General features: G+C 31.6%; 2 pseudogenes; both read left to right on the top strand.

The window, feature by feature from the left end:
* LOC121172715 (MDIS1-interacting receptor like kinase 2-like) overlaps positions 1 to 13,362 on the top strand; it is a 15,069-nt pseudogene extending 1,707 nt beyond the window's left edge.
* Positions 7,087 to 8,756, top strand: LOC100785902 (MDIS1-interacting receptor like kinase 2-like; annotated as a pseudogene).
* Positions 13,363 to 14,417: the final 1,055 nt, after the last annotated feature.

The raw sequence follows: 14,417 nt of genomic DNA, 5'->3' as shown, positions 1-14,417 counted from the left end.
AAGGCTTGTGTGGAAATGTCACTGGCTTGGAGCCTTGCTCAACATCAAGTGGGAAATCTCATAATCATATGAGGAAGAAAGTAATGATAGTCATTTTACCCCCTACTTTGGGCATTCTAATACTGGCATTATTTGCTTTCGGAGTCTCGTATCATTTATGCCAAACTTCAACGAACAAAGAAGACCAGGCTACAAGTATACAAACTCCTAACATATTTGCAATATGGAGTTTTGATGGCAAAATGGTATTCGAGAATATTATTGAAGCCACAGAAGATTTTGACGACAAACATCTCATTGGTGTTGGAGGGCAAGGATGTGTTTACAAAGCAGTGCTGCCTACAGGTCAAGTTGTTGCTGTGAAGAAACTCCATTCAGTTCCAAATGGAGAGATGCTCAATCTGAAAGCTTTCACATGTGAGATCCAAGCTTTGACAGAAATTCGACATCGTAACATTGTAAAGTTATATGGGTTTTGTTCACATTCACAATTCTCATTTTTGGTGTGTGAATTCCTGGAGAATGGCAGTGTTGAGAAGACTCTGAAGGATGATGGACAAGCAATGGCATTTGATTGGTATAAGAGGGTGAATGTTGTTAAAGATGTAGCAAATGCTCTGTGCTATATGCACCATGAATGTTCACCTCGAATTGTTCATCGTGATATATCAAGCAAGAATGTTCTTTTGGATTCCGAATATGTAGCTCATGTCTCAGACTTTGGAACAGCCAAGTTTCTTAATCCAGATTCATCCAATTGGACCTCATTCGTAGGAACCTTTGGATATGCTGCTCCAGGTTAATTACCTTTCTTTATACTAAATTGAGTATATCATATTTTTTAGTTTGCCTTTCTTAGTCACAATTGTCCACATTTTGCCTTTGTCACTAGAATCCTATTTTGCGTATGATAGCACTTTTATTTTGTTACAGAACTTGCATACACAATGGAGGTGAATGAGAAATGTGACGTGTATAGTTTTGGGGTCCTAGCATGGGAAATACTTATTGGGAAGCACCCTGGTGATGTTATATCTTCTTTATTGGAATCATCTCCATCTATTCTTGTGGCCTCAACACTCGATCACATGGCATTGATGGATAAGTTGGACCAACGTCTCCCTCATCCAACAAAGCCAATAGGTAAGGAAGTGGCATCAATTGCAAAGATAGCAATGGCCTGCTTGACTGAAAGTCCACGATCTCGCCCTACCATGGAGCAGGTTGCCAATGAGCTGGTAATGTCAAGCTCATCTTCAATGGATTAGCTCTACATTGTCACTTATATATAGCTGAAAGATTGAGCTTAATAAACATGCTTGAGTTTTAATTGTTCTTTTCTATTTTTGTATTGTATCTTTTTTTTTTTATATTGTAGGTCATTTTATTTTAGTTTTTTGGGTTTCTGAACTTTGGATACCTTAACCAAATTAATGATAACATTTCTAAGCCTTACTTTTTTTCCTATCAAAATAAAGGAAACAAATTAAATATAGTGTTATTTTTTGTTTCAGAAAATATAATAATTCAAATCAATTGTTCCCTTTCCTTCAATTAATTAAAAATTAACGACAAGTCAGCAAAGAAAAGGAAAATGCATGACTACTTAGAAGGAAGCTTGAACTGAAATTATTTAAATTTTATCTTGAGTTTTTGATTGGCTGTTTTACGTAAAGCATTATGCTCATGATAGAATTGCCTAGATATCATGTGTTCTAGAAGAAAAATGTGTTATGCTCCCTACACCAGCATGAGAAACATTTTGTGAGAATCACCTTTACATATGACCCATAATAATGTATTTTTAGAACTACGATGTTGGGGTCTTATCCTCTAGACTGGTCTAGCCTTAGATAACTGAATAGCATTCCACATTTAGATTGATAGACTCTGCTGCTAACTAGACTAAGAAAGATAAATTGCAAGGGGACGATAAAGGAAAGCTTAAAGAAAACTGTTTCTACATTTAATTTCTTATAATCCTAGTTCCTACGAAAGTGTGTTGATATATTTGGGCTATGAATTACAATTAAAAAATTCAACTAACTTAATAAGTCAATTATGTTAAAATAATTAATGTCGCTATAGATAACACTAAAAATTTTCATGTATACTTAATGCATATATAAATTTACATAATAAATTTTGTGAAAATTAATTTTGATCTAATAATTAATTTGTTTACATATATAAATTATAAATAAAAATCGTAGGTTTAATAAAAAAAAATTATATATGTAAAAAATACATTATTAACATAAATCTACTAATGTATTTTGAATTTTAAATAAAAATCATAGGTTTCATTTACAATTCATATATGTAAAAAAATTAATTATTAGATCAAAATTAATTGTCACTAAATTTATTATTTAAATTTATATGTACATTAAATATACATTAAAAAATTTAGTATTATATATAGCGACATTAATTATTTTATAACATAATTAACCTATTAGCTTTGTTGGGTAGAGCCTTGTACTAACTACTCAAAAGTCACATTAGCATTCAGTTTTTTTAAATAAATTAAAAAGTCTTTTATCTAAAAATAAATAAAGTTTTAGAAAAATAATGAAGTTTTTAATTTAATAAATAAGGAGAAATAGTTTTATTAATTAAAATAATGATTTTAAGGTAAATAAAATAAATGTGTTTTTAGAAAATAAAAAGAATATTATATTTATTCATTTCATAATAAAAAAATGTAGTTCATTTTTTATAAAACAATAAAATGAAGAAAAATAGTGTAAATAATATGATCAGGGCATCTTAGCTATAAATAGAAACATATTAGGTCAGTACTTATATTAAGATGTTTCTATACTCTCTCTTCCTTCTAGATCGTTCTCTTTTCTAGTAAAACTATGATCCCTAACTTGTTAACCATTGAGAGTAGTGAGAACATGTGTAGGGATCCTTAGAAGATCAATTGAGATGAATTTTGGGGTGTTTATGAAATTTTGATTCTATGTTTACAACTATAACTGTGAATTATATATGTTTCATAAACTAATTAGTGTTCCAATGTGAAATTGCTATGAAATTGATGTGTTGTATTAGTATGAACCCTAGAAACTAAGTATTTTTCTAATTAGTGTGAATTGATGAAATTAAATATGGAAATATTTACTGTAATAGGGATTGAGATACTGATTTTGTATTTTTTTCCCTTTTCATGCTTTTTAGGGTTTTTTATGTATAATTTGGAATTAATATTATAATTTGGAAATAAAATAGGCTAACAAAATGACATTCTCGAGTTTATATATTGTTCCATACTTTTATTCTTTAAAATTGGTCAAAGTGTATTTAACTATAAGGTTCTTCAAAAGTCTATTTAAAATTGTTTCATACTTTTAGAATTGGCTAGATATCATGTGTTCTAGAAGAAAAATGTGTTATGCTGACTAATGTGACACCCTCTACCCCGACATATATATAAATAAATAAAACATATAAAAATATTGGTAAACAAATTAACGTGAGTAAAAGGTTCACATTCACTTCACTATTACCAAATAAAACTTATTAAAAATATATTCGGCTCAAAACAAGGCCGTCAAAATTTAAAAAAAAAATATATTTTGTTTAATCAGTGAGGTAAAATAAAATAGACTATTATGCCCCAATGCCACATCTTATCAGAGCATTGTGTCCTCACGTCATTCAGCACAAAGTTTCTTAAAACAATTCATTCAGTCATCTATTTTCTCGAACACAAAGTTCAATATCATCACATGATTCAAACACAAACAACACATGGAGAGTGAGTTATCACATTCCTAACTAATAGAGAAGAAAAACAACTAGATATACATATCATATAAATAAAATAAAACTTACTTAAACATAACTCACGTAATTCAATCACTTTGTCATTCAAAATTCACTTTTCAATCATCAATCACATCACACAAGAATCACACACTCTGATCAAGACATAATAACACATCAATTTCATAATAAATAATTAGCAAGCGTATGCAACAGTTATGCTAAGACTCAAGCCTATATGCAATGTGGTACCATGTCAGTGAAAAACCACCCTATGACGCTTAGGAGTACATAACAAGACACACCACACAATGGGTATGTCAGGTCACTCTCGCTAAGTAAAATCATAGGGAAACCAATCAGGGTCATGTTGTTTTGCGAGAATGCTCTAACTATGCGGGATCGGCACAGGCTTAAAGGAGCACTCAAACCGGATGACTCCCAAGGCCTACACTCCGAAGAATCCGTCAGAGCCTCTCCCTCCCGATTCAGGTCTAATCCCTAAAATAATTTTTTGCATGCAGACACTGCTCATGAATTATACAATACCCACGACCTCACACTCGTATTTTAAACACGTTTAACACAATTGCGCTATAATTTAACAATGGTTCTTAAATAGAAAACCTACATTTTCTCTTTAACACTGGTTCCTAAATAAGAAACCTACACTTTCTCTTTAACACTGTGCATCAACACTTTTCTCAAGATAACACTAGTCGGATTATTGTATAATTCACAACTTACAATACAAGTAATGTCACATCAAGTGTTATCCACACACTTATTCACAGCCAAAACTCATTCACAATTTCACATATCATAGTGTCACAATCCACCATCACATGTTTACACGCATCTCACAAATTAACACATGTTCAACTTTGTACTTATACTCAATCTGAATAACAATACTATAATCTCAAAGCAACATGTTATTCCACAATTCATCACATATTTCATTTATAAACATTGCTCGTGAATTATACAATATCCACGACCTCACACTTGTGTTTCAAACACGTTTAACACATTGCGCTACAACTTAACACTGATTCCTAAATAGGAAACCTACACTTTCTCTTTGACATTGCGCATCAACACTTTTCTCAATATCAACACTGGTTGGGTTATTGTATAATTCATAACTCACAACTCAATACATGCATCTCAATACACATGTACCTCAAATCTAACCATAATATTCTCAAACTCCAACACTTGAATAATTTTTGGAATCACACTATAACAACACTACAGTATTATTTACATAAAATATTAATATAAATAAATATATAACTAAATTTATATATATATAACCAGCAACATACATCATATTGGGTCATGAATTTCAAAGTAAGCTTTCAATGTACCAATTCTAAATAATTATATGAACACTTTCCCGTATATATAAGTATACATGAATTTATATATATTATCTAAGAATACAACACACAGTCTACTAGAAATCTTTGGTCAATTTCATATATAATATTAATTTTAAACTATAAAAAAAACTAAAAAGCATGAAAAGGAGAAAATACAAAATCAATATCTCACTCCCTCTTACGCTAAACCTCTATTTACTTAATTTTATCAATTCACGCTAATTAGACAAAGGTTCAATTTATAGGGTTCACACACAACACAAGAACACATTAATTTCACAGTAGTTTTTCATTGGGACATCAACTAGTTCATCAAACATATATAATTCACAGTTATAATTATAAGGATAAAATAAAAATTGCATAAACACCCCAAAACCCATTATAATTGGTACTCTAAGGATCCCTACACATGTTCTTACTAATTCCCATTTGTGAATAACTCATCCATTACCTCGATGTAGTCGCTCAAGCGTTTTCCGTTATCAATTGTGGCATTTCTGGTGCTCTCTAGAGCTCCTCCTCATGTTTCTCTGTTAGGGTTTCCAAACGTTAGAGAGAAGAAGAAGGGATTGAAGCCTTCATTCTATGGTCCTACATGCGATGCATCTTTCTCCATCAACAGACATTATTTTGCAAATCCCAACGGTGAAAACATGCAGAAATGAATTGCAAACCACATATAAAAATCTGAAAAACAACCCAACGGTTAAAAAGTTCGAGATCGTAGTTTTACTGAGATAGCTCTGAGTTTTTGCAGGAAAAGAAAAGTTACAATGTGAAGGGTATTACTCTCAGCTCCGATATGTTTTCATAATTCCCAACGATGAGAATGCTCAGAATTGAGTTGCAAACCTGGTTCTCAAATTTCCGACGATCCAACGGTGAATAAGTCTAAAATCGTCGTTTTTCTGAGATAGGTTTTGTGGTATGCGGAAAAAGGGAGAATTTTGTGAGAAAGAGAAGGAAAAACGAAATTGAGAGAAAGAGAAGGTTGAAAAGCTATCGTCAGTCTGAAAACTAGACCTAACATTTCTCTATTTATAGCTAAAGTACTCACAACCTATTATTTACTTTATTTATTTATTTTTATTATTTTATAAAAATAAACTCTATTTTATTCACTATCAAATGAATAAATAAAATACTTTTTAATTTTCTCTAAACCATTATTTTAATTAATAAAATTATTTCTCCTTATTTATTTAATTATGAAAACCTTATCATTTTTTATAAAACTCTATTTATTTACAAATAACAATCTTTTTTAAATTAGTTTACGAAAAATAGGATGTTACAACCAACACCAGCATGAGAAACATTTTGTGAGAATCACATTTACATATGACGCCATAATAATGCATTTTTAGAACTACGATGTTGGGGTCTTATCTTCTAAAGTGCTCTGATCTTAAATAACTGAATTTTAGACGACCTTTGCTCATATATTATTAATTCATTACTGTTTAAAGTTCATATGATTTTATCTATTTCAATTTGATATTTGTGTTACTCTTAAACAACCACATGACTTTCCCATCCATAATAATAGACTAAGAATGCATCAATTAATGTGAGATCAATCCAGTCAATCATGTTAGGAAAAAAGAGCACTCCATATATTAAGAGAGCGAGAATACTCACAAAATACCCCATTCTTCTTTATGTTATTGTCATTGAAATGCAAATAACCAGCCATTAGAACAAAAAGAAAAACACCACAAGACCATAGAATAGATCAGTCCTTGCAGCCTCGTAGTATCACCTATATATATGATAAATGAGAGCAGTAATCTTATTGGAGTGTGAGAGATAAAAGATATGATTATAGCAGCAGCAAATGCTAAAATACCTGGGAGGCTATATATATGATCTCTCACTCGACAACAATAATCTTACAGGAAATGTTCCCAAAGAAATAGCATCAATGCAGAAACTTCAAATTTTGAAGCTTGGATCAAATAAGTTGTCTTGCTTAATCCCAAAACAACTAGGAAATTTGCTCAATTTATTGAACATGAGTCTGAGCCAAAATAATTTTCAGGGAAATATTCCTTCAGAGCTTGGCAAACTGAAATTTCTTACGAGTCTTGATCTTGGTGGAAATTCATTGAGAGGAACAATACCTTCAATGTTTGGAGAATTAAAAAGCTTAGAAACACTGAATCTCTCTCACAATAATCTTTCAGGTAATCTCTCTAGCTTCGATGATATGACGAGCTTGACATCTATTGATATATCATACAACCGGTTTGAGGGTCCACTTCCAAACATTCTAGCCTTCCACAATGCTAAAATTGAAGCATTGAGAAATAATAAAGGCTTGTGTGGCAATGTCACTGGCTTGGAGCCTTGCTCAACATCAAGTGGGAAATCTCATAATCATATGAGGAAGAAAGTAATAATAGTAATTTTACCCCTTACTTTGGGCATTCTAATACTGGCATTATTTGCTTTCGGAGTCTCGTATCATTTATGCCAAACCTCAACGAAAAAAGAAGACCAGGCTACAAATATACAAACTCCTAACATATTTGCAATATGGAATTTTGATGGCAAAATGGTTTTCGAGAATATTATTGAAGCCACAGAAGATTTTGACGACAAACATCTCATTGGTGTTGGAGGGCAAGGATGTGTTTACAAAGCAGTGCTCCCTGCAGGTAAAGTTGTTGCTGTGAAGAAACTCCATTCAGTTCCAAATGGAGAGATGCTCAATCTGAAAGCTTTCACATGTGAGATCCAAGCTTTGACAGAAATTCGACATCGTAACATTGTAAAGTTATATGGGTTTTGTTCACATTCACAATTCTCATTTTTGGTGTGTGAATACCTGGAGAATGGCAGTGTTGAGAAGACTCTGAAGGATGATGGACAAGCAATGGCATTTGATTGGTATAAGAGGGTGAATGTTGTTAAAGATGTAGCAAATGCTTTGTGCTATATGCACCATGAATGCTCACCTCGAATTGTTCATCGTGATATATCAAGCAAGAATGTTCTTTTGGATTCCGAATATGTAGCTCATGTCTCAGACTTTGGACCACATTCGTAGGAACCTTTGGATATGCTGCTCCAGGTTAATTACCTTTCTTTACACTAAATTGAGGATATCATATTTTTTAGTTTGCCTTTCTTAGTCACAATTGTCCACATTTTGCTTTTGTCACTAGAATCCTATTTCGCGTATGATAGCACTTTTATTTTGTTTCCAGAACTTGCATACACAATGGAGGTGAATGAGAAATGTGACGTGTATAGTTTTGGGGTCCTAGCATGGGAAATACTTATTGGGAAGCACCCTGGTGATGTTATATCTTCTTTATTGGGATCATCTCCATCTACTCTTGTGGCCTCAAGACTCGATCACATGGCATTGATGGATAAGTTGGACCAACGTCTCCCTCATCCAACAAAGCCAATAGGTAAGGAAGTGGCATCAATTGCAAAGATAGCAATGGCCTGCTTGACTGAAAGTCCACGATCTCGCCCTACCATGGACCAGGTTGCCAATGAGCTGGTAATGTCAAGCTCATCTTCAATGGATTAGCTCTACATTGTCACTTATATATAGCTGAAAGATTGAACTTAATAAACATGCTTGAGTTTTAATTATTCTTTTCTACTTTTGTATTGTATCTTTTTTTTATATTGTAGGTCGTTTTATTTTAGTTTTCTGGGTTTCCGAACTTTAGATACCTTAACCAAATTAATGATAACATTTGTAAGCTTTATTTTTTTTCCTATTAAAATAAAGGAAACAAATATAGTGTTATTTTTTGTTTCAGAAAATATAATAATTCAAATCAATTGTTCCCTTTCCTTCAATTAATTAAAAATTAACGACAAGTCAGCAAAGAAAAGGAAAATGCATGAACTACTTAGAAGGAAGCTTGAACTGAAATTATTTCAATTTTATCTTGAGCTTTTGATTGGCTGTTTTACGTAAAGCATTATGCTCATGATAGAATTGCCTAGATATCATGTGTTCTAGAAGAAAAATGTGTTATGCTGACCAACACCAGCATGAGAAACATTTTGTGAGAATCACATTTACATATGACGCCATAATAATACATTTTTAGAACTACGATGTTTCGTTCTTATCTTCTAAAGTGGTCCAGTCTTAGATAACTGAATAGCATTTCACATTTAGATTGATAGACTCTGCTGCTAACTAGACTAAGAAAGATAAATTGCAAGGGGACGATAAAGGAAAGCTTAATGAAAAGTGCTTATAAATTTAATTTCTGATAACCCTAGTTCATACGAAAGTGTGTTGATATACTTAGGCTATGGATTACAATTAAAAAACCCTAAATATAAGAAAGTCCATAAAAGTCCAACACAAAATATTATTGGTTTCAGAAATGCTACGCGCACCAGTTGTTTTTCTGGTACACCCAGCACAATATATGTAATCCCCATATTGCCTTTCCATAATTGATTTACGGATTCACAATTTCTTATAACCCTAGTTCATACAAAAGTGTGTTGATATACTAGGGCTATGGATTACAATTAAAAAACCCTAAATATAAGAAAGTCCATAAAAGTCCAACACAAAACATTATTGGTTTCAGAATTGCTACGCGCACCATTTGTTTCTGGTACACCCAGCACAATATATGTAATCCCCATATTGTCTTTCCGTAATTGGTTTACGGATTCACAATTTCTGATAACCCTAGTTCATACGAAAGTGTGTTGATATACTAGGGCTATGGATTACAATTAAAAAAAACCCTAAATATAAGAAAGTCCATAAAAGTTCAACACAAAACATTATTGGTTTCAGAATTGCTTCGCACACCATTTGTTTTTCTAGTACACCTAGCACAATATATGTAATCCCCATATTGCCTTTTCGTAATTGGTTTACGGATTCACAATTCATAAATCAATTACAGATCTGTAATTGATTTATGAATTGTGAATCCGTAAGTGGTTCATACAATTTTTTAAAAGATATATTTTACGAATTAATTTAAAATTAACTGTCTAGGCAAAAATTGAACCTGTGACTTTCATGTTATTAGCACGACACTCTAACCAACTGAGTTAATAAGTCGATTATGTTATAAAATAATTAATGTCATTATATATAACACTAAAACTTTTAATATATATTTAATGCATATGTAAATTTACATAATAAATTTTGTGATAATTAATTTTGATCTAATAATTAATTTATTTACATATATAAATTGTAAATAAAAATCGTAGGTTTAATAAAATTTTATATATGTAAAAAATACATTATTAACATAAATATACTAATGTATTTATATATATATATATATATATATATATAATTTAAATAAAAATCATAGGTTTTATTTACAATAATTCATATATGTAAACAAATTAATTATTAGATCAAATTTAATTGTTACTAAATTTATTATTTAAATTTATATATGCATTAAATATACATTATAAATTTTAGTATTATATATAACAACATTAATTATTTTATAACATAATTGACTTATTAACTTGTGAATAAGTGTGTGGTTAATACTTAATGTGATATTAGTTGTGTTTTGAGTTGTGGATTATACAATCACCTAATTGGTGTTTACCTTGAGAAAAATATTTATGCACGAGGATTTAAAAGGAAAGTGTAGGGTTCCAAGTTAGGAACCTGATATGTCAAATTGTAGCGCAATGTAAAGGGTGTTAAAAGGAAAGTATAGGGATTTCAAGTTAGAAACTTGAGGTGTTAAATTGTAGTGCAATAAGGAAGAGTGTACGGTTCCAAGTTAAGAACCTGAGGAGTTAAATTGTAATGCATTGTGTTAAATGTGTTTTGAAAATAAGTGTGAGGCCATGGATATTGCATAATTCACGAGTAGTATTTGCATGCAAAAGTTATTTTAGGGGTTGGACTTGAATCAAAAAGGTAAGACCTTAATGAATTCTTCGGAGTCTAAGCCTTGGGGGTAAATACACTCGATTTGAGTACTTCTTTAAGTCTATATTAATCCAATATGATTGGAGCATTCTCGCAAAACAGAGGAACCTTGACTGGTCACCTTATGCTTTCACTTAGTGAGAGTTACTTGACATACTCATTGTGTGGTGTCTTTTGTTATGTACTTCTAGACACTTTGCCGTTGTTTTTCGTTGACATGGTACTACATTGCATATATGATTAAGTCTTAGTATATCTGTTACATAACACTTATGTAATGATCATTATGACTTGTTACGTAATGGTGAGTAATGAATTGAGTGAGTTTGAGATGTTGTGGTTTACTAGAGATGTGTCGTTCTAAACACGTGATTAATGTGAAAGTGTGGAATGTGATTTGTGATTAAATCCTTGGGGACAAGTGACATTATATAATGAGTGGTAAAATGGCATTATATATGTGTTTTCATTTATCTCTACATGTTTAAGAATGTGATAACTCACTTCCTGTGTATTCTTTGTGTTTGTATCCTGTTATGATCTTGAATTTTGTGTTCGTGAGAGAATATGACTAAGTGGATTGCCTTAAGAAATCTTGTGCAGGAGGACGTCAAGACACAATGCTCTAATAGAACGTGACATTGAGGACATGAGTTTCCATTTTAATTGCATGATGTTCTTAACATGTTATTTTACTTTATTTTATTCTACTGCTTAATTGCCTTGGATGAGTATGTCTCTCTTAATGTGTAAACATATGACTACTTAACTCTCGTCTTTTGTGTGTAGTCATGAATAAGGTTTTTAAACCTTGTGATTCAGTAATACACCATTAATGACGGTTTGATTCTTATTTCATTATATGTTTGTGGTAGGAACCTATAAGCTTGTTGATATATTGCTCTTATACAAAACACTTTTTCTTTAACAATGAAAATATATTAGAAAGATTTTAATTAATTAAATTCTAAATTTAACATTCATGTATGTATATGTGTAACTATATCAGTGAGTATAATTCAGTTGATTGAATATGTTATATGACTTATTATAAATTTTAAGTACTTGTCTTTGATTCTTATGGAATATATATATATATATATATATATATATATATATATATATATATATATAAAAGTATGCGTCATGTGAAAAGTGAATTTTTTTTAATATAAAATAAAATATACATTGAATATATTTAGTAACGATATATTTATACAATAAAAAATATTCATTATTTTATAATTTTAGATGGTAAGAAAATATGCTTTTTTTCTATTTTTTCTATAAGTATGAACATGATAAAAAAATTGAAATGCAAATATTATTTTTGTTTTCTTGATTGATAACACATCTTTAGAAACAAGAATCTCAGTCTCAACTATTGAGACAAAACCAAAAGTGACGAGGCTGCAAAACGACTACAGGATGAGATCCAGAGAATTAAATCTCATAAGGTGAAACGATCCTACTAATGGAACTTCTAATACTCAATTTGAAGCAGAAAGCTGTGTTTTGTTTTTCTTTCCCTTTAGAGTCATGACGGACAATTTTTCTTCTTTAGATTCAATTATAACCTTGTATTTGGAAATCTATAATTGACAACATCTTCTTGCCTAATTGATAATCTAGTGCTGGCCTCGCATCAATGTCTTTGGGTGCAAGAAATTCAAGGATATTTGCCCTTGAAAAAATCATTGCTACTTCTTCTACAACATTGCTGTCAATGGCATCTCATTTACCAAAGGCAGAAGAGCCGGAACGGGTTTTCAGTGGCAAGGGACGTTGGAACCAAGTGCATTCCGTTCTTGAAGCCAAGAATTTGATGAATCATTTGTTCAATCTGGCATCTTCCTCCAGGTAGTATAGCTTATCTCCAAACAAAATTTATGGTCCATGTTGTGATGATATGACTGAATCTTTGTCTATGCCTTTCTATATTTCAGGTGTTTATTGCGAGATAAAGAACTTTTTATTGTTTTTATGTTATAAATCAACTCAGCAAAGGGCAAACCAACACAGGGGAATTAGGATCAGACAAGGAGCAGACAAGAAACAAAAGGAGAACATGCAAGCCACACTACCTGGAGGACTACGTGACCAGTGCCAACAACAAACACTGAGCTGGCAGCCTCTCATTGGTCGAAGGAGATCCTGTTGCTGGCTAGGAATCATGCTTCACTACCATTCTGTTATTTTGCTTTTTGTGCACCTTAGGACCTGTAGAGGAAATGCAATAACAGAATTAGCATTTCAGTGCTTATAAATATGATAGTCATTGTAATGAAATGCAAGCAATAAAACAGAAATTTCCTCTCCTCTAATTCCTCTTCTGGAGTTCTTCCTAGTTCTCGAATACTAGGACATAACATTTTCAGGTTATTGCATGTTATTTTTCTTCCTTATCATGTGTAGGTAGTCATGAGCTTAGCAAAACTACTGGAAATGTTGGTGGCAAAGTAGCTAGTGATAAGTATAGACTACAATTAACCTTATAAGGTTGCCTCTTATATGGAAAAAAAAACAATGCATATGCGTATGAGAATGGGCCGAGTACTGTGATCGTGAACAAGCAAAGGCAGATCTAGAGACGGTTTTTTTTTCTATTCTTTTATTTTTTTTCTAATGATTATTTTCATAAATTTATGTTACATGAATTTCAACTAACTAATATTTGCCAGAGCCAGTGCTTCGGTTAAGCATATATCATGCACAAGAAAATGTTGTAGGGATTGCCACTAATCACAATGATTTTTGACTTTTGGTATATTTATGAATATTGTGGCTAGGAAAATCAGTAGTTTTAGTCCAAAACAGATGTGGCTAGGAATAAAGATCATGGAAATTACAAGATAAAGGGAGCTTTGACTTCTGGATTGCAAGTCGCACACAACTGATAAATTCAAATTCTATTTTTAGGGCATTTTCTTGGATTGCTAGGTAATTTTAAGTTCAGATGGTGTTAGTAAAGTAGAATACTCCTTTATATTAGATACCATTGGCTACTGAGTATAATAAGCCAAAGTAAATTGGCATGTTATCTGAAATTACAGGATCTGGTCCCATTAGGCACATCATCAGGCTTACTTCCCTCAGGTTTTCTGAGGCAGTGTGTCTGTTTTCTGCCCTGCCTTTTTACCACTGTTTTCATTAGTTCAAAGTTTAATGTTGTCTTTGGTCTATAGTAACAATGTGTTGAGTGATGACTATAACCATGCTAGTAAATATGTTATATATTTCTGCATTTTATCTTGAACAATTATTCTGCACCTTATATCATTTGTCTTGATGCAGTTATCTGAGGCTGCAAAATGTTCTATGTACTGTAGAAA

This window comes from Glycine max, chromosome 16 (genome assembly GCF_000004515.6).
Source record: "Glycine max cultivar Williams 82 chromosome 16, Glycine_max_v4.0, whole genome shotgun sequence".
Taxonomy (NCBI): Eukaryota; Viridiplantae; Streptophyta; class Magnoliopsida; order Fabales; family Fabaceae; genus Glycine; species Glycine max.
The sequence above is the reverse complement of the archived record's forward strand: the minus strand, read 5'-3'. Positions and strand labels throughout refer to the sequence as shown.